The 22,222-nt window shown below is 39.5% G+C and overlaps 1 protein-coding gene and 1 pseudogene across 24 annotated transcripts in view; both read right to left on the minus strand.

Annotated features, from left to right (window-relative positions):
- Positions 1 to 22,222, minus strand: part of LOC105471095 (FER tyrosine kinase) — a 692,543-nt gene that overhangs the window by 386,397 nt on the left and 283,924 nt on the right. Inside the window, exon 4 of one of the 24 annotated variants that reach the window (XM_071098638.1) lies at positions 151 to 416. The exons of 22 other annotated variants lie outside the window; for them this stretch is intronic. The gene's annotated coding sequence lies outside the window, so the exon portion shown is untranslated. Of the gene's footprint in view, positions 1 to 150; positions 417 to 18,367; positions 18,673 to 22,222 lie in introns of all 24 variants that reach the window. One more of the 24 variants, XM_071098639.1, reaches the window with a different exon arrangement.
- LOC112424823 (small ribosomal subunit protein RACK1-like) lies at positions 423 to 13,964 on the minus strand (annotated as a pseudogene).

Raw genomic sequence — 22,222 nt, forward strand, 5'->3', positions numbered from 1 at the left:
CAGGTAGTACGCTGTGGGCCCTGCGTCAGATTCAGACATGCTAACCTCAGGTGAGATCTAGCACATTTCCAGTTGTAGTGGTGGCTATGGGGAGAGACTCCTTCTGCTTGAGAAAAACAAAGAGAAAGTTAAGGGGACTTTGTCTCACACCTTAGGTATCATCTCAAACACAGTGGGGTAGAGCACCAAGCACATTCTTACAGCTTCCAATGCCAGGTCTTGCCTCTTGGATGGCACTTCTAGACCTGCTGCGGGCCAGAGAGGAGCCCACTGCCCTGCAGGGTAAGTCCCAGGCCTGGCAGCATTCACCACAATCTGACTGAAGGAAACTTGGGCCTTCCGCCAACATCAGCAGTAGCCCGGCAGTCCTTCCTGTGGGCCTGTGGTAGTGGTGGCCAGGGAGAGAGGCTCTTTACCTGTGGAAAGGAGAGGGAAGAGCGGGAAAGACTTTGTCTCGTGGCTTGAGTGCCAGTTTAGCCGTAGAATAGGGCACTAGGTAGATTTCTAAGGTTTTGACTCCACTCCTTGTTTAACAGACATCTTTGGACCCACTTAGAGCCCTTGAGGAAAGGACACAAGCTTGGCTGGCTTCACCACCTGCTGATGATAAAGCTCAGGTGACTTGAGCAAACAGGCAGGAGTCAGGTAGCAATTACAGTGGGTCTTGGGCATGACCCAGTGCTGTGCTGGCTTCAGGTCTCACCCAGTGCAGTTCCAGTACTGGTAGCAACATGGTGACTGTGTCACCCCACCCCCTGCTCCAGGTGACTCAAAACAGAGAGAGACCCCATTTGTTTGGGAGAAAGGAATGAAAGGGAACAAGAGTTTTTGCCTGGTAATGTAGAGAATGCTTCCAGATCTTATCCAACACCATAAAGGCAGTGCCCCTACAAGTCTGCATAAATCACAGTGTTACTGGGCTTGAAGTGGCCCCTAATACAGATACAGCTTGGATCACAACACCCAAGTACCTTGTATTACCTGGAAAGCCTTCCCAAGGAGGACAGGGACAAACAAAGCACAGAAGTGAAGGCTACAATAAATACCTAACTCTTGAATGTACAGACTCTGTCGAATATCCACAGGATTCCAAACCATCCAGGAAAACAGGACCTCCATACACAAACTAAATTAAGGCACCAGGAACCAATCCTGGCCTGAAAGATAAGGGACCTTTAACACAGAGAACTCAAAATAGCTGAAGAAACTCAGAAAAATTCAAGATAACAGAGAGACCGAATTTAGAAATCTATCTAGATCAACTTAACAAGGAGATTGAAATCAATAAAAAGAATGAAGCACAAATTCTAGAGCAGAAAAATGCAACTGACATACTGAAGAATGCATCAGTGTCTCTTAATATCAGAATTGATGAAGCAAAAGAAAGAATTAGTGAGCTCGAAGATAGGCTATTTAAAAATAGTCAGAGGGAACAACAACAACAAAAAGAATAAAAGAGAATAAACCATGCCTACAAGAACTAGAAAATAGCCTCAAAAGGGGAAATTTTTTTCTTTTTTTCCAGATAGGGTCTCCCTCTGTTGCCCAGGCTGGAGTACAGTGGCACAAAAAATAGTCAGAGGGAGCAATAACAAAAAAAGAATGAAAGAGAATAAACTATGCCTACAAGAACTAGAAAATAGCCTCAAAAGGGGAAAGCTTTTCTTTTTTTCCAGACAGAGTCTCCCTCTGTCACCCAGGCTAGAGTATAGTGGCACAATCAGAGCTTACTGCAGCCTCAACCTCCTGGGCTCAAGAGATCCTCCTGTCTCAGCCTCCTGAGTAGCTGGGACTATAAGCATGTGTCACCATGCCCAGCTAATTTTAATTTTTTTTGTAAAGAAGGGGTCACACTTTATTGCCCAGGCTGCTGTCAAACTCCTACGTGCAAGCAATCTTCCCATCTTGGCCTTCTGAAGTACTGGGATTACAGGCATGAGCCACCATGCCCAGGCATAAACGGGCAAATGTAAGAGTAATTAAGAATTAAAAAGGAGGTACAGAAAGAGATAAGAGTAGAAAGTTTATTCAAAGAGATAATAACAGAGATCTTTCCAAACCTGGAGAAAGATATAAATATTCATGTACAAGAAGGTTCTTGAACAACAAGCAGATTTAACCTAAAGACTACCTCAAGGCATTTAATAATCAAACTCCCAAAGGTCAAGAATAAAGACAGGATCCTAAAAGCAGCAAGAGAAAAGAAACAAATAACATCCAATGGAGATCCCATATGTGTGGCAGCAGCCTTTTCAGCGGAAATCTTACACGGCAGGAGAGAGTAGCATGAAATATTTAAAGTGCTGAAGGGAAAAAAAAACAAAAAACAAAAAAAAAGTCTACCCTAGAATAGCATGTCTGGTGAAAATATCCTTTAAGCATAAAGGAGAAATAAAGATATTCCCAGACACACAAAAGCTGAAGGATTTCATCAACACCACACTTGTCCTATAAGAAATGTTAAGCGAGGGGCAAGCACAGTGACTCACACCTGTAATCCCAGCACTTTGGGAGGCCAAGGTGGGTGGATCACCTGAGGTCAGGAGCTCGAGACCAGCCTGGTCAACATGGCGAAATCCCATCTCTACTAAAAATACAAAAATTAGCCGGGCATGGTGGTTGGCACCTGTAATCCCAGCTACTTGGGAGGCTGAGACAGGAGAATTGCTTGAACCCAGGAGGCAGAGGTTGCAGTAAGCCAAGATTGCGCCATTGTACTCCAGCCTGGGCAACAAGAATGAAACTCAAGAAAGAAAAAAAAGGGAGCCGGGCACAGTGGCTCACACTTGTAATCCCAGCACTTTGGGAGGCTGAGGCAGGTGGATCGCCTGAGGTCAGAAGTTCAAGACCAGCTTGGCCAACATGGTAAAACCCCATCTCTACTAAAAACACAAAAAATTAGCTGGGCATGGTGGCAGGCACATGTAATCCCAGCTACTAGGGAAGCTGAGGCAGGAGAATCACTTGAACCCAGGAGGTGGAGGTTGCAGGGAGCCGAAATCACGCCATTGCACTCCAGCCTGGGCAACAAGAGTGAAACTCCGTCTTAAAAAAAAAAAAGAAAAGAAAAGAAAAAAAAAAGGAAATGCTAAGGGGGATTAATCAACCAGAAAGAAAAGGACATTAATGAGCAATAACAAATCATCTGAAGGTACAAAACTCACTGGTAAAATTAAGTACACAAACAAAGCATATTATCACATTATAATAATAATGTATAACTGTGGTGTATAAACTGGTCTTAAGAAAAAAGACAAGATGAACCAATCAAAAATAATAACTACAACTTTTCAAGACACAGTACAACGAGTTATGAATAGAAACAACAATAAGTTAAAAAGCGGAGGGGGTGTCAAAGTTAAAGTACAGAGTTTTTTTTATTAGTTTTCTTTTTGCTTGTTTGTTTACACAATCATGTTAACTTGTCATTAGTTTAAAATAATGGGTTACAAAATAGTATTTGCAAGCTTCATGGTAATCTCAAATCAAAAAACATACAATGAATACAAAAAAAGTAAAATTAAGTCATACCACCAAAGAAAATTACCTTCCCTAAAAGAAAGACAGGAAGACAGGAAAGGAAAAAGACCAGAAAACAAAGAGTAAGGATGTAGAAAAGAGAGAACCCTGAAACACTGCTGATGGTGGGAATGTGAATTAGTACAACCACTACTATGGACAACAGTTTGGAGATTCCTCAAAACACTAAAAACTGAGCTACCATATAATCCAGCAATCCTGCTGCTGGGTATATAACCTCCCCCCCCAAAAAAAAACCAAAAAACAAAACAAAACAAACAGAAATCTGTATACCAAAGAGATATCTGCACTCTTATGTTTATTGCACCACTGTTTACAATAGCCAATATTTGGAAGCAACCTAAGTGTCCATCAACAGATGAATGAATAAAGAGATGTGGTACAAAGAGTGAGATCTTGTTATCTGCAACAACATGGATAGAACTGGTGGTCATTATATTAAGTGAAATAAGCCAGACACAGAAAGACAAACTTGAACTCATAGAGACAGAGAGTAGAAGGATGGTTACAATAGGCTATAAAGGGTAGTGGGAAGCAGGGGGAAAGTTGGGATGGTTAATGGGTACAAAAAATATGTAAAGAATAGGACCTAGTACCTGATAGCACAACAGGGTGACTGTAGTCAATAATAACTTAATTGTACATTATCAAATAACTAAAGCTGTATAATTGAATTGTTTGTAACACAAAGAATAAATGCTTGAGGTGATGGATACCCCCATTTACCCTGATGTGATTATTACATACTGCATGTCTGTATCAAAATATTTCATGTACCCTATAAATAGATATACCTACTATATATCCACAAAAATTAAAATATAAACAAATAAAAAACAGTTAAGTAATATTACAGGGTACAAGGTCAATATACAAAAATAAATTATATTTCTATATACCATCACTGAACAATCCAAAAATGAAATGAGAAAACAATTCTATTTACAAAAGCACCAAAAAAGAATAAAATACTTAGGAATAAATTTTACCAAAAAAAGCAAAACCTGTATGCTTAAAACTATAAGACACTGTTGAAAGTAATTTTAGGGCCAGGTGCAGTGGGTCAAACCTATAATCCCAGCACTTTGGAAGGCTGAGGCAGGCGGATCACCTGAGGTCTGGAGTTTGAGATCAGCCTGACCAACCTGGAGAAACCCCGTCTCTACTAAAAATACAAAATTAGCCATGCGTGGTGGTACCTGCCTGTAATTCCAGCTACTCAGGAGGCTGAGGCAGGAGAATCGCTTAAACCAGGAAGTGGAGGTTGCAGTGAGCCAGGATCATACCCACTGCACTCCAGCCTGGGCAACAAGGGCAAAACTCCATCTCAAAAAAGAAAGTAATTTTTAAAGACCTAAGTAAATTGATATATTCACATTCACAGATCAAAAGATTTAATATTGTTAAGAAAGAGCCTCCAATTTGATCAAGAAATATAACATAATCCATATTAATATCTCAGATTTCTTACAGAAATTGACAAGCTATCCTAAAATCTATATAGAAAAGTAAGGGAGCCAAAATAACACACAATAACTTGAAAAGAGGCACAAAATTGGAAGATTCACACTTTCTGATTTCAAACCTACTAAAAAGCTACAGTGATCAAGACACTATGGTAATGGCATATGGACAAACAGAAATCAATGGAATAGACTAGAGGGGCCAAATATAAATCTTCACGTTTATGGTAAAGTGATTTTCTACAAGGGTACCAAGAAAAGTCTTTTCAACAACTGGTTCTGGGACAACTGAATTTCCACATGCAAAACAATGAAGCAGGATGTCTTCCTTAGATCGCACACAAAACATTAACTGTTAATGGATGACACCCCTAAATATCAGAGCTAAAACTACAAAACTCTCAGAATAACACACACAAGTAAATTTTTGTGACCTTGGCTTCGGCAATGGTTTCTTAGATACAACAACAAAAGCACAAATGACAAAAATAAAAAACATTACTTAGATTTCATCAAAATTTAAAACTTCCATGCTTCAAAAGACACCATCAAGAAGGTGAAAAGACAACCTACAGAATGGGAGAAAATATTTACAAATCATATATATATATGATAAGGAACTTCTGGATGGAGGACATAAAGAATTTTTACAACTCAATAATAAGAAAAACCAACAAAAGAAATGGACAAAGGATTTGAATGGACAATTCTCTAAGAAAAATATAGAAATGTCCAATAGGCTCATGAAAAGATATTCAATATCATTAGCTATCAGGAAAATTCAAATCAGAACTATAATGAGATAACTATTTCACACCACTAGAATGTCTCTAATCAAAAAAGACAGACAAATAGTTTAGCGCTGAAGAGAACGGAATCTTCATCCCTTGCTAGCTGAAACATTAAATGGTGCAACCACTGTGGAAAAGAGTTTGGCAGTTCCTCAAAAGGTAAATCATAGAGTTAGCATATGACCCAGAAATTCACCTCCCAGGTATATACCCGACAGAAATGAAAACATATGTCTATGCAAAAACGTGCATATGAATGTTTGAAGCAACATTATTCACATTAGCTACAAAGTAGAACGAACCCAAATATACATCAACAGGTGAACAGATAAATAAAATGGGATAACATTCATACAATGGAATATTACTTGGCAATAAAAGGAAGTATTGATACAAGCTACAACATGCATGAACCTTGAAAATGTTTTACTACTTCAAATAAACCAGACCCAAAAGATCACATGGTATGATTTCATTAATATGAAATTCTCAAAATAGGCAAATCTATAAAGTTGATTACTGGTTGACCAGGGCTGGCAAATGTGGGGTGAAATTAGGAATGACCATTAGTGGGTACTGGATTTCTTTTTGTGGTGATGAAAATCATTGATTGTAGTAGTGCCTGCATAACTGTAAATGTACTAAAAACAATTAAATTGTACAGTTTCAATGGCTGAATTCTTTGGTTGTAAATATAGCTCAAAAAAGTTGTTTAAAAAATTACTACAGCATAACTTATAATCATCTAAAGATCAGTTGGCATAAGCTTCCTCAAAATACCCTGTTTATTATAAATCCTGAAAATGATGGTAGAATTTATTTTGCCCACCCCCCACCATTTCCTAGAATTTCAGGCAGTAAAATCTTTCAGAGTCAGTGAGAAGAAATGAAAAAAAAAAAAACAAAAAACACCTTTTATTTTTCATTCTAGTTCATCCATACCAGAGATGAATTTCTTAATTCAGCTGATATCCTCTAAGCTACACAGAAAAGCAAGGGCTTTGGCTCTCTAACTTCAATAACCTTATTTAAAGACATGGTAAAAATTAGGGTTTTCCAAATAGAGAAAAAAAATCACACATGTATATGTATGTAAGAGTGTGTGTGTGTGTATGCATATACGTACACATACAGTTTTTTAAGATGGGATCCTCCTGTGTTGTCCAGGCTGGAGTGCAGTGGCTATTCACAGGCACAATAATAGCACATTGCCGCCTCAAACTCTTGGCCTCAAGCAATCCTCCCAACTCGGCCTTCCAAGTAGCTGAAACTACAGGCACAAGTCATTGCACCCAACGAATACTTTACATTTTTTAAAAAAACTGTATCTGATATTGTGGTTCATTTTATTCTGCAACTTGGAAAAATATCACTTCTGCTACTAAATGCATTGTGATAACAATGTTTACCTTTCTCTCATCAAAAATTCCTGCTGGTGGGCCAGATGTGGTGCTTCACACCTGTAATCCCAGCACTTTGGGAGGCTGAGGCAAGTGGATCACTTGAGGTCAGGAGCTCAAGACCAGCCTGTCCAACATGGCAAAACCCCATCTCTACTAAAAATACAAAAATTGGCTGGGTATGGTGGCACACACCTGTAGTCCTAGCTACTTGGGAGTCTGAGACATAAGACTCACTTGAACCTGGGAAGTGGAGGTTGCAGTGAGCTAAGATTGTGCCACTACACTCCAGCTAGGGCAACAAAATGAGACACTGTCTTTAAAAAAAAGAAGAAGAAGAAAAAGAAAATTCCTGTTGGTAGATATTTCAGATATCTCCTAGGTTTTTGTTGTTGTATTGCAAATACTACTGCAAGTTAATTAAAGCTGGAATCACCCAGAAAATTTCTTAGAAATGGCAAGATATGAATTAGAACTGAAATAATGACCACGATTTAGACTATAAAAAGTCAAACGGGAAATGTATTTCAGGAAATAGGGAAGCATAGGGCCAAAAAAAAAAAAAAGTGAGTATGAAATACAGTTAAAATAGCAAATGTCTCCAAAATTAAACTCTATGTGACAAATAGTGGGAGATGACATGCCAATTTATCTTCTGCTAGTCCTCTGCTCAAGAAACTAATAAAGCCCAAACTCCTTAAATTAATTTTTGTTAACACAAGATTACAATTTTTGAAAACCAAGATCCTGAACACAATAGTTTAAAAAGATTAACTTGTTGGTGCTAGTTGCACAAGTATGTTCAGTTTGTGAAAAGTCATCAAGCTGAGCACTTACGATTTGTATACTTTTCTGTGTGTATGTTATAGTTCAATTAAAAGAAGGACAAAGAGACATAAAGACAGATTTTGATTTGGCAGCTAATAAGACAGAAGAAGCCATTATAGCAATATAGCTTGAGAAATGAAGATCTAGAATTGACAATGCCAATGAGAATTAAAATGGAAGATTCTTGACCTAGTGAATGGATTTAGTGAACAAAAAAGAGACAATTCAATGAAATTTTTAAGGCTTTAGAAATAAATAATCATGACAGTATCAATAGAAATGAAAGAACAAGAATATGGAGCTACTTCAAGTAAACTATAATCATTTCAGCTGGAAATTTTACCTTTAGGTAAAATATTAAAGTTAAAAATCCAAACTTGAGAGTCAATTACTTAAAGGTGACAGATGAAACCAACACACTGAATGTTGACAGAAAAGCAGAGAGTGAAGGATAAAATCCATGAGAACCTGTCAATCCAAGATTGAAAGGAGGAGAAACCAACCAAAGGATAGAAATTAAGTAAGCAAAAAGATAACAGGGGCCTGGAAGAGTCACAGGTGTCAGGGGGGGAAAAAAAAAAAGAAAAAAAGGTATTAATGTCGCAGGATCCTTAGGGTGTTGCTCTGCCAGCCAGAAACCTCCGTGACCAGTGGTGCCTCTGCTTGGGTTTTGCTTGTGCCTGCTGAAGTCATTCCATCCACTCAGCCTGGCAGGCTGCACCGGCTAACACTACTGGCCTGGATCCCACACCTGCCAAGGGTGAGACAGGCGCAGAGCAGCAAGGGGTGTGTGAGTGAGCAAGTGTGGGATCTGTCCACTACGCACAGCCAGGCACACCAGGTGCGGCAGGACAGGCAGCTCCAGGCACCAGCACACGTGCTGGCTCTGTTCAAGGCTGCAGTTGGACCAGACATACCACACATAGCTTCAGTAGCATCTGGACAGGGGGAACACAATGGCACCAGAAAGCTCAGAGACACCAGGAACCACAGAGTCCCAAAGAGGGTGTTATAGAGTGTCACAGCCCTGGCTCAGGGGTCCCAAGGTCTGGGCTCCCAGAAGGGCCACAGATCTTCTCTCTCTCTCGTCGCACGCAACGTGGCAACCGGAGGGCATGTTTCCACTGTGTTTATGTTACAGCTCTTTTAGCCCACCATTCGGTGGGTCCCAAGCACTTGTCCCACGTCCAGAAAGAATGAGGTATGCAGACAACTGAAGGATGAGCAAGGCAGAGGAGCTTCACTGAGCGAAAGAATAGCTCTCAAGAGATCCGAAGTGGGTAGGTCCTTTCTGCAGGCAGGTTATCCCAGTGTGTGTTGAATTCAGAAGGGAGGTAGCTCCTTTCCGCAAGCAGGTCATCTGGATGAATGTGTGTCTAGCTGAGCCTGGATTTTATGTGCTCAGAATCAGGGAACTGCATACTGATTCATCCATGGGCAGCCACGGTGCGCCTGGAAAAAGCACCATCAAATTTGCCAAACGGTCATCAATGAAGTTCTCACTCTGGGCCACGGACTTCACCTGGAACTGGCAGCCCAGCCTGCAGGCTTCAGGCCATCCCTGGCCTGAAGTAAGGTTTCACCAGGGACCCACCCCTTTCTGCCTAGGAACCTGTCTGCCTTTAACATGCCATCCACGGCACCCAAACTGACTGTGCCAAGAGGTGTCTATAGGCCAGCGCCAACCTGCCTTCAGCCCCTGCAGCCCCTCCTCCCATCCTTATTGTTACCCAAAGTCCAGAGGGGACCACGATGGCAAGGGGCTGGCAGGTCAGCACCACTCTGAGCACACACATACCTGGCCGGGTTGCAAAAGTGTCTGGGCTTGGCCACAACTTTGCTTCCCCCTGGAGCAGGCGCCAGGAGCAGGGAGAGGCCAGGAGCGAGAGCAGGCACTTTCAAACCTGCAGGGGCAGGGGGCTTCCTGGGACCCAAGCCGCAACTGGGCAGCTGCAGCTGCACCCAGGAGCACAAAGCTCCTGCCTGTTCCCAGCCCCTGCCGGCTCTGCGGAGTGCAGAGCCCTGGCCACACCTCCCCAGCCACAGCTGGCGTCTCCACAGCAGCTGCTCCAGACAGGCTGCCACCACCATCATTAGCAATGTCAAAAGTCAGAGGAAGATGTAAAAACTGCAAAAATCTCATCACCAAGCAGTACTTCAAAAGCTCCTACTGACTAATAATGGAAAAAAAAATAGTGTTTAAGAAAAAACAAAAATTTGGCCAGGTGCGGTGGCTCACGCCTGTAATCCCAGCACTTTGGGAGGCCGAGTGGGTGGATCACAAGGTCAGGAGATCGAGACCGTCCTGGCTAACACGGTGAAACCTCATCTCCACTAAACGTACAAAAATTAGCCGGGCATGGTAGCGGGCACCTATAGTCCCAGCTGCTTGGGAGGCTGAAACAGGAGAATTACGTGAACCCGGAAGGCAGAGCTTGCAGTGAGCCCAGATCACCACTGCACTCCAGCCTGGGCGACAGAGCGAGATTCCATCTCAAAAGAAAAAACAAAAACAAAAAATTTAAACATATCACCAACAAATAAAGAAGTACAACCTTATTCCATAAGTTTCACAGCATGGTTTTAGTGAGTCCAGTACTACCCCAACCAGTCCAAAAGATATTCTGAAAAAGAAAAGTTAACAAAATCCTGAGATTTCACACTGGATACTCCAATATGAAAAGAAGCAGGCAGAGAATGAATAGACCAAACTAGGGAAAGTCAAGAAAATATCTAAAAATATCTAAAGAGAAAAGTCCCTCTGTATCAGCATAGGGCTTTAGAAAACATAGGGAGGACAGCACTGGCTTACAATTTTCCAGAGCTCTGTGACGAACTGGTGAATGAAATTTAAGTCCAGGCATACAGGATGTTTAAGGAACTCTTTAAAAGTGAGTAAATCTCAGGGCCTCCAACAAAGCCAAACTCAACCCCAGCCAGTATCTCTCCACTCATTTACCTCTACACTCACATGCCATAGAAACTGAAATTAGAAGGAAAACCCAGCTTGTGGTCCAGACAAGATAGCACAGACCATTTTTCCCAGTTAATCCCCAATAAGCACAAATATAAACAAATAATACAAGGGACAACTAAAGAATTCTGGAAGGTGGAAAGAAGAAGGTAAACTCCTTTGAAACCCTACAACTAGAAGAACAGCACAGAGGCAGGATGTCTTACGCCTACCTTACCCAAGTGAAGAAAGCCACCCAGACCTGGTTTTTCCCAGGCACAGCCTAGTAGCAGAAGGCAGCCCATGTAGGCCAATTCCTCCCAGAATAGAACAGGTGTCCCTCTGACAAATATCAAGGAAGCCAGACACCACCAGCAAGAGAGATTAATCAGGAACCTCAACAAAAACAAATAGCCAGGGGAAACACTCTCCTTCACCATGAGGCCTGAGACTCCCCTCCTTTTTCTTTTTCCAGTTTGCTCGTTTTTTAATTTCTAAAGCTCCGTCATAAACTTCTAGCAGGTGCCCATGTCACCTGCCACACTCACACCAGGTTGTCTGTGTAGCCAGCAAACAAATGACCATCAACAGACCAGGCCAGGGAGGTACACTGGGGCAGTTCTGCCTTGCTGCCAGTACTGATAACTTCTTGCGTCAGTTCATCTACGATGATAAGTCCCAGATCTTGATGCCGGGGCCCACGACAACACAGAGCCAGTAGCAGTTGGTACTGAAGCATAGGGTGTTGATAATGCCCCCACCATCTAGCATATAAAGGTGTTTGCCTTCATTGAGATCCCATAGCATGGCCTGGCCATCCTTGCCTCCAGATGCACAGAGGGATCCATCCGGAGAGACAGTCACAGTGTTCAGATAACCTGTGTGGCCAATGTGGTTGGTCTTCAGCTTGCAGTTAGCCAGATTCCATACCTTGACCAGCTTGTCCCAGCTACAGGAGACAGTGATAGGGTTGCTGCTGTTAGGCAAGAAGTGAACACAAGACACCCACTCTGTGACTCTCATACTAGACAGTGTATCTGCACATACCCAGGTGTTGGGAACAGGCCCCCAAATCTGGCCATAAACTGGCCCCAAAACTGGCCATAAACAAAATCTCTGCAGCACTGTGGTGTGTTCATGGTGGCCACAATGCCCTGGAAGGCTGTCGGTTTACTGGAATGAGTGCAACGAATGCCTGGCCCACCCAGGATGGAAAACCACCGCTTCAGGTGTTCCTAAGCCACAAACAATAGCACGAGCGATCTGTGCCTTAGGGACTTGTTCCTGCTGCAGATGACTAGCCAGAGCCCATCCCTTTGTTTCAGCCCATTCCTTTGTTTCCCGTAAGGAATACTTTTAGTAAATCTATAATCTACAGAAACAATGCTTATCACTGGCTTGCTGTCAATAAATATGTGGGTAAATCTCTGTTCGGGGCTCTCAGCTCTGAAGGCTGTGAGACCCCTGATTTCCCACTCCACATGCTGTATTTCTGTGTGTGTGTCTTTAATTCCTCTAGCGCCACTGGGTTAGGGTCTCCACGACCGAGTTGGTCTCGGCACCCAGGGTATTCTATAACTTGATGGTTTTATCTCATGAGCCACAGGCAATCTGCTGGTTGTCAGGAGAGGCCACATTCGGCGTGTCCTTGTATGGCCGACAAACTGTCTCATGGTAATGCCCATTGTGAAATCCCAGAGGCACGGGGTTCCATCCAAGGAGCCTGACAGGACAATGTGACCATCTGAGGAGATGACCAAGTCACTAAGAAAGTGGGAGTGACCACACATAGCATGTTGTGGGATGCCATAGTTGGTATCTTCCCTGCTCAGTTTCTACATAATGATGCTCTTGTCTTGAGAGGTGGACAGGATCATGTCCAGGAACTGTGGAGTAGCAGTGATCTGGGTTACCCAGCAGTTGGGGCCCTGAGGGTGCCACAAAGGGTCATCTGCTCAGTCACAGTGATGGCAATTCGAGATTCCTCTTTTCCATCAAGAGAAACAAAGGCAGGCACGAAGAACCAGAAGAGAGGGGGCCTGCTCAGGAACTTCTGTCTCCACAAGCAGCCCGGTCAAGAACCTTGGTCTTCACAGGTCTGAGGATCTCCTTCTCTATCCAGAGACATCAGAACAGGCAGTCGGAACTGGCAAGCAAAACCCAGTTTTGCTAGATATCCAATCTCAGGAAGCCTCTTGTTCTTCACAGGTCCAAGACTCTCCTCCCCTGTCCAGAGACATCAGGGTAGCAGGGAGCATGGTAAGGAAATCCCAGCCCATCCCTTCCCCAGCAATAGATATACACTAACTCAGCATAAGAATGAATCTCCTACTCCCTCAGGCAGCACCACCAGTGATCAGTGAGAGCCCTAGTGCCACCAGATACAAGAAGCCAACCAAAACAACAGTGCAGACTCAAAATTAAACCATCATTGGAACCACAACCCACAAAAATATAGGCTAAGACCTGCATGATAAACCTAAACAGGATGATTGCTTGTGAAAATAAAAGGTTGAACTAGTCCTCAGAATCTCCTAACATATTAGACAAAATATTTAAGTTTCAAATGGAAATCACCTGTCACACCAAAAACCAAGAAAAACTAGAATGAGAAAAGACAATCAACCAATGCAAACACCTAGATGAATCAGCTGTTGAAATTATCTGACAAGAATTGTAAAACAACCATCATAAAAACGCTTCGACAATCATTTATAAATTATCTTAAAACAAATGTAAAAATAGAAGATCTAAGCAAGGAAATACAGTTATAAAAGCAACCAGATGAAAATTATGTAACTAAGAAATGCAATAACAAAAGACAAGCTAGATAGGCTCAGTAGCAGAGTGAAGATGACACAGGATACAATCAATGAGCTTATGGACAGAACAACAGAATTCACCCAATCCAAACAACCCAGAAAAAAATAGACAGAAAAAATTAAGAAAGCCTCACAGACCTGTGGGACAACAACAAAAGATCCAACATTTGTATCATCAGAGTGCAAGGAGAAGAGAAAGAGAGCCAGACTGAAAGATAATTCAAAGAAATATGGTCCAGCCTGCTGTATAGCTACAGAAATCAAGACAGTGTGCTATTAGTCGAAGACAGACAACAGATCAATGAAACAGAGAATCCAGAAATAACCAACACAAATATGTTCAACTGATTTTTGACAAAGGGCTAATAGTAATCCAATAGAAGAATAGCCTTTTCAACAAACAGTACAGGGGCAATTAGGCATCTATTGGCATAAAAGAAAAAAGAACCTTGACTGACAACTGTTACAAAATTTAACTCAGCCCTGGCACAGTGGCTCACACCTGTAACCCCAGCACTTTGGGAGGCCAAAGCAGGCATATTGCTTGAGCCCAGGAGTTCAAGATCAGCCTGGGCAACAAAGCGCAACCCCATCTCTACCAAAAAAATAAAAAGAAACCAAAAATTTAACTCAAAAGAAAGATTATGGACTTAAATGTAAACATAAAGCTGCTTAAAGCTGCTAACATTTAGAGAAAAAAAATACAGAAGGAAATCTTTAAGATCTAAAGCTAGGCAGAGTTCTTAGATTTGACACCAAAACCACAATCCAAAAATGAAAAAAATGAATAAAATAGACCTCATCAAAAGTGAAATATTTTGCTCATGTGAACAAGATGAAAACAAGTTGCAACTTCTGGCTTCTAGTGGGCATGTAAGAAAATTGGTCTATGCAGGAGGTTGAGGGGGGAGGATCACTTAAGGCCAGGAGTTCAAGTCCAGCTTGGGCAACATAGCAAGAGCTCATCTCTAAAAAAAAAAAAAAAAAAAAAAAAGAAAAAAAATACTTGGAAGTCACTAGGCCATCCTCCCAACAAGAAAAGCTAAACAAACTGAAAAATCTACAACTCTTCTCAGATCAGTAAGAGAAATGAAGTCACATGGCAAACCCCTGCCCCACAAATTGGAGAAACAGGTGACTGCAAAGAATCCCATCATACTGAAGCAGAAAACTCAGCAGGAACCAGTGCAGGGTAGGAAAAACTGAACTGTAATTGACAAGCTGCTGAAGGCTCAGTGCCAACAAGTGGGAAACTTAAAAATGTCAGGGGGACTCAGTCATAGAAGAGCCTTCATACTCTTACTAATTTCACCTCCAGTAAATCAATATGGTTCTCACAGTATGTATTACAGGGTGGAGGTAAAAAATAAAAATAAAAAATAAAAAATAAAAAAATAAAAATAAAAAAACCTACTACTTCTGACGGGGGGGAAGCAAAATCATTTTTAAATAAGCTAGAACATTCTGTTCTTAATAAGGTCTTTCCCTCAGGAGAAACTATTTAGTCAGAGCCTGCTGGGGTTTTATCAGAGCCTAACTAACTTATAGGAAGGGAAACAGGAAATACCAATTGCAGCCCATACTAGCCATGCTGTCTTACCTTGGGACGCAGGGGATAGTTTTAACAAACATCCGTGAAAGTCACACCCAGAGACACAGAGACTCATTAAAGGACTGAGATCTAATCATTGGACTGTAGAATGCTTCCTATCGCCCAATACCTTACTGCCACATTACTAAAGGCCTATTTACAAAGCAGCTCCTTTTACCCAAGACATCAGCTTCAGCTATCCAGAAAAATTTATATGGCATACTAAAAGGCAAAAAAACACAGTCTAGGCTGGGCATGGTGGCTCATGCCTATAATCCCAGCACTTTGGGAGGCCAAGGCAGGTGGATCACCTGAGGTCAGGAGTTCAAGACCAGCCTGGCCAACATGGTGAAACGCCATCTCTACTAAAAATACAAAAATTGGCCAGGCGTGGTAGGAGGCACCTGTAATCCCAGCTACTTGGGAGGCTGAGGCAGGACAATCGCTTGAACCCAGGAAGCAGAGGTTGCTGTATGCCAAGATCACACCACTGCACTCCAGCCTGGGTGACAGAGTGAGACTCCATCTCAAACAAACAAAAAAACAGTCTGAAGAAAGAGAGATAGTATAAGAACCAGACTCAGACATGGCAAATGATGTGAGAATTATCAGATCGATTACTAAAAACAACTATAATTAATATGCTAAGGGTTCTAATGGATAAAATAGACTGCATAAAAGAACAGATAGGCAATGTAAGCAGAGAAATGGAAATTATAAGACAGACCCAAAAAGAAACACTAGAGATCAAAAACACTGTAACAGAAATGAAGAATGCCTACGTTGGGTTCAATTAAGTTGATAGGCTCAGTCTAGTAGACTGGACACAGCTGAGGAAATCTAGAGGATATCCCAATAGATACCTAAAAAAAACTACAAAGCAAACAGAAAAAAGACTGAAAAAATACAGAGCAGAATACACAAAAACTGTGGGATAACTATAAAAGGTGTAACATACATGTAATGGGAATGCCAAAAGAAGAATGAGAGAAAGGAACGGAAAAAATATTTGAAACAACAATAAATGACAATTTCACCAAATCAATGTCAAGTACTAAACAATCAATCTAAAAAGCTCAGAAAACTCCAAGCAGGATAATGATTAAAAAACAAACAAACAACAACAAAAAAAAAACTACATCTAGGCATATCACAATCCAAACTACAGAAAATAAAAGATAAAGAAAAAAATCCTGAAAGCCGCCAGTGAAAAAAAGACATTACCTATCAAAAAGCAAAGAGAATAATTACATTGACGTTACCTCCAAAACTATATAAGAAGGGAGTGAAGTGAATTATTTAAAATCTTAACATAAAAAGTAAAAAATTTAAAAACAAAACACACCAACCTAGAATTATGTATCTTGCAGAATTATCCTTCAAAAGTGAAAGAGAAATAGTTTCTCAAATATAAAAATTGAGGGAATTTGTTGCCAGTAGACCCAACTTGCAAGAAATGTCCAAAAGAAAAGTTCTTCAGGGGGAAGAAAAATGATAGAGGTCAGAAACTGACATCTATATAAAGAAAAGCACTGGAGATGAGTAAGTGAAGGTAGGATTTAAAGAACACTTGTTTTTCTTACTCTCAATTGATCTAACACATAAGCATTTGTTCAAAATAGCAGCAACAATATATTCGATTATGTATGCTCGTGTGTGTATATAGATATATACTTATGTATGTTTATCTATAAGTGAAATAAATAACAGCAATGGTACAAAGGATGGAGGTGGTAATTAGTATTTTATTATTTTGATCCTACTAAAATCAAGGCAAGGCTGTCCCCTGTCACCTCTCCTTCTCAACATCTTACTGGAAGTCCTACTAATGCAATAAGATAGGAAGGAGACATTAAAAGTGTACTGATCGGGAAAAATAAAATAAAACTGTGTTTGTTCACAGATGACAAGATTGTCTGTGTAGAAAACTTGAAAGAATTGACCCAAAGAACTCCTTGAACTAATAAGCAATTACAGCAATGGCAGGCTTCAAGGCTAATACACAAAAGTCAATTGCTTTCCTATATACCAGCAATGAATAAGTACAATTTGAAAGTAAAAACACAATACCATTTATATTTGTAGCCTCCAAAATGACATACTTACATTTACATATAAATCTAACAAAATGTGTTCAAGATGAACACAAGAAAAACACATTTCTGATTAAAGAAATCAAAGAACTAAATAAATGAAGAGATACTCCATGTGCATGGACAAGAAGAGTCAATATTGTGAAAATGTCAATTCTTCCCAATTTCATTTACAGATTCAATTTAATCCCAATCAAAATCTTATCAAGTTATTTTGTGGATATCAATAAATAGATTCTGGCAAAAGACCCAGAATAGCCAACACAGCATTAAAGGAGAAGAATCAAGTTGGAGGACTGACACTGCCCAATTTCAAGACTTACAATAAAGTTACAGTAATCAAGGCAAGTGTGGTATGAGCAAAAGAACAGACAAATAGATCAATAGAAGAGAACAGAGTACAGAAATAGACCAACAAAAAATGCAGTCAACTGTTCTTTGATAAAGAAAGCAATACAACCAAGAAAAGATAGTCTTTTCAACATAACGGTGCTAGAACAATTGGACATCCACTTGCAAAACAAAAAAAAAAGAGCCTAGACACAGATCTTACACACTTCACAAAAATTAACTCAAATGTAAAATGCAAAAGTAAAACTCCTAGAGGACAACATGGAGAAAATTTAGATTCCCTTGAGTTTGAGTATGACTTTTAAGATTTAACAACAAAGGCATAATCCATGAAGGAAAGAATAAGCTGAACTTCATTAAAATTACATTTTCTGCTCTTTGAAGCACACTGTCAAGACAATGAAAAGACAGCCCACAAACTGGTAAAATATATAACAGATATCTCCAATAAAGGACTGTTATCCAAAATATACAAATAATAATAAGAAAACAACCCAATTTAAAAATGGGCCACAGACCTTAACAGACAACTCACCAAAGAATATACACGGACTTAGCCGGGCGCAGTGGCTCACGTCTATAATCCCAGCACTTTGGGATGCTGAGGTGGGCGGATCACGAGGTCAGGAGTTCAAGACCAGCCTGACCAACATAGTGAAACCCCATCTCTACTAGAAAAAAAATAGAAAAATTAGCCGGGCATGGTGGTGTGTGCCTGTAATCTCAGCTACTTGGGAGGCTGAGGCAGGAGAATGGCATGAACCTGGAAGACGGAGTTTACAGTGAGCCGAGATCCCACCACTGCACTCCAGCCTGGGCGAAGATAGAGCGAGACTCTGTCTGGAAAAAAAAAAAAAAAAATACACGGACAGAAGATAAGCATATGAAAAGATGCTCCACATCACATGACTTCCAGGAAATGCACATTAAAACAACATTGAGATACCACCTCACATTTATCAGAACAGCCAAAATCCGGGACACTGTTAATGCTGGTGAGGACGTCAAGCAACAGGAACTCTCATTTATTGCTGGTAAGAATGCAAAATGGTATAGCCATTTTGGAAGACAGTTTGGACACTTTGGAAGACAGTTTGGCAGTTTCTCACAAAACTAAACGTACTCTTACCATACAAAATGCAATCATATTAACTATGATTAAATTAAATGCCCCATAAGTCCTTGGTATGGAAAGGGTTGAAATTTTATATCCACACAAAAATCTGAACGTTGAACATCAATGTTTACAGCGGATTTATTTATAATTGCCAAAACTTGGAAGCAATCAAGATGTCTTTCAATAGGTGAATAGATGAACTGTGGTAAATACAAAAAATGGAATATTATTCAGCACTAAAAAGAACTGAACTATCAAACCATGAAAAGACATGTAGAAATTTAAATGCACCTTGCTAAATGAAGGAAGTCTATCAGAAAAGGCTACATATGGCACGATTATATCTATATGACATTCTGAAAAAAGCCTTACTCTGAAGACAGTTGATATGATTTGGCTCTGTTTCCCCACCCAAATCTCATCTTGTAGCTCCCAGAATTCCCACGTGTTGTGGGAGGGACCCTGTGGGAGATGACTGAATCATGGGGGTGGGTCTTTCCCTTGCTATTCTCGTGATAGTGAATGGGTCTCACGAGATCTGATGGTTTTAAAAACGGGAGTTCCTCTACACAAGTTCTCTCTTTGCCTGCTGCCATCCATGTAAGATGTGACTTGCTCCTCTTTGCCTTCCACCATGATTGTGAGGCCTCCCCAGTCGTGTAGAACTATAAGTCCAATAAACCTCTTTCTTTTGTAAAATTCCCAGTCTCGGGTATTTTAATTAATTAAATACATAAAATACATTAATTACATTAATTAATTAATACAACAGTAAAAAGATCAGTGATTGCCAGGGTTTAGAGGGAAGAGAGAAATGAATAGTTGGAGCACAGAGGATTTTTAGGACAGAGAAATTACCCTCTATGATGCTATAATGGTAGATACATGTCACTGTATATTTTTTCAAACCCATAAAATGTACAACGCCGAGTGAATCCTAATGTAAACTATAGTCTTTGGGGGATAATGGCATATCAGTGTAGGTTCATCAATTGTAAACGAATATACCACTCTGGTGAGAAATATTGCTAATAGAGGATGTGTAAGGGGTGGAAGTATGTGAGAAACCTATACCTTCCTCCAAATTTTGCTGTGAACTTAAAACTGTCCTAAAAAAATTCTATTATATAAAAATAAAAATAAGAATAAGACCAGCTACAGATTGGGAGCAAATACTTGCAAGCCATATCTGCAAGCCACATCTGCAAGCCATATATCTGACAAAGAACTACAATTTAGAACTATAAAGATCTTTCCAAATTCACCAGTTAAAACAACAACAACAACAACAACAACAACAATCCCAGGCTGGTCTCCAACTCCTGGCCTCAAGCAATCCTCCCACCTTAGCCTCCCAAAGTGCTGGGATTACAGGCATAGGCCAATATACCCAGCATGAAGAGGTCAATAAAATGAGATTTTTAAACAATAGTTCTATAATTTCCTGGATGGTAAGTATAAATCAGGCAGAAACAGAATATTATACAAAAGTGCATGCATGTTATTAGCAACAGTATCTACTTTTAAAAAGTATATTTTTAGAAAGTAAAACTAGTAAAAATCCTACTAAAATATCGACTATTTAGATTTATTTAAATCTATCTTATTTAATGTTATTTAATTTGGTATTTAGGATTAAGTGAGTGCTTACATGTTGAGTTTTCCATTCACATAAATAGTGATTTAAAACTTTTTTTAAAAACCATTAAAATTGCTATTTTCTAAAATCAGAAGTTTAATTTACGTAAATCTATAAATACATAGTCTTTAAATAGAAATGGAAGTTATTAAATAGCAAAATGTAAAACAGATAACTAGTTTCCTTGGAAGGATAATAGCATTCCCACAGTATTTCTTATGAATATAAGGGTATATGCAAGTATCTGTATAAAATGTCTCCTGTTTTTCAACTTTTGCCTCCACAACTGGCAACTTTTACATTGTCCAAGTACAAAGATGGAAATATTGTTTTTACATAACATGAAATTTAATTAGTTTTAAATATTTGCTTTTTTGTAATTTGTAATAAATTGCCTAAATTGTGAGGGCAATTTATTTTTTAACAGGATTATGTTTTACGGTTGAAAATATTCATTTATTTCCTTTATTTTAACATTGATATGGAGATTCAACTATACTACTGGAAGTATGCTAATTTATAAAAATCAGAAATACATGAATAAATACTATGTAATAGAAATAGGAAATCCTTCATTCTTCCCGCAACATATAGTCTTATGAACTACAAGGAAATTCAATACAGCTTGAATTTATAATCCTTGGCTAATAAAAATCTATCAAAATTAGTTTATGGTTCAAGTTATATTATCAGAATATGTGTGTATAGTAATAAAGACTATAAAATAATCAGTTAAAGTACAAGATGAATTATCATAAGGTATTTCCTACCTTTTACATGCTTCAATACTGACAGTTATAAGTCACAAATAAAGTGACTGTGTTTGAATAGAATATTAAGCTGCCACAGCAAAACAGAAACAAAGTCACAAAAAGCCACTAAGCATGCAAGTACAAACCAAAAAACTGACTTCACATGAATACAAAGTGAGGTCTTTTTTCAGAAGCCCTTAAACGCAGAAAGGAACAGTCACCAAAGCTTAGCTACCAAAACAAGATCATTCATTACCAATTAATATACGCTGACCTTCACTACCTATGGACATAATATTTAAAACTTCTCCTATGCTTTCTTTATTTGAAAGGGTTGGTTCTAACTTAGTTTAAGATAAAAGTTACATACAAGTGAAACAGCACCTGACTGGCCAGCCTATTGGAACAACATTAACGGATGATGATCTCCCACTGAGAGAAAACAATTAATAAAAACTTTGAAAGTCTATAAACAAATGAACAACATGTTTGCTTTTAAATCAACTATTATATTTTTATTTTTAAACTACATTTGAAGTACTTATATTTAAAATTATTTAAGGAGAGCAGAATTATTAACAGAAATGTTTTCTTTAAGGTATTGATATAAATCAACAAGCATTTATTAGGGAATCATGTGAAAGATAATTGTAAAGTATACAAAGATAAATGAAATCTAGATTACTGCCTTCAAACAATTTGCAGTGTAGTAAAAATAACTAGACAAGTTCACAGGTAATGAGGATACAATTAATTCATTCAAAATTCATTCATAGTACTGGTACCAAAACAGACATACAGGCAAATGGAACAGGACAGGGACCTCAGAAATAACACTACACATCTACAACCAACTGATCCTTGACAAACCTGACAAAAACA

The sequence above is a fragment of the Macaca nemestrina genome, chromosome 6 (assembly GCF_043159975.1).
Source record: "Macaca nemestrina isolate mMacNem1 chromosome 6, mMacNem.hap1, whole genome shotgun sequence".
Classification (NCBI taxonomy): domain Eukaryota; kingdom Metazoa; phylum Chordata; class Mammalia; order Primates; family Cercopithecidae; genus Macaca; species Macaca nemestrina.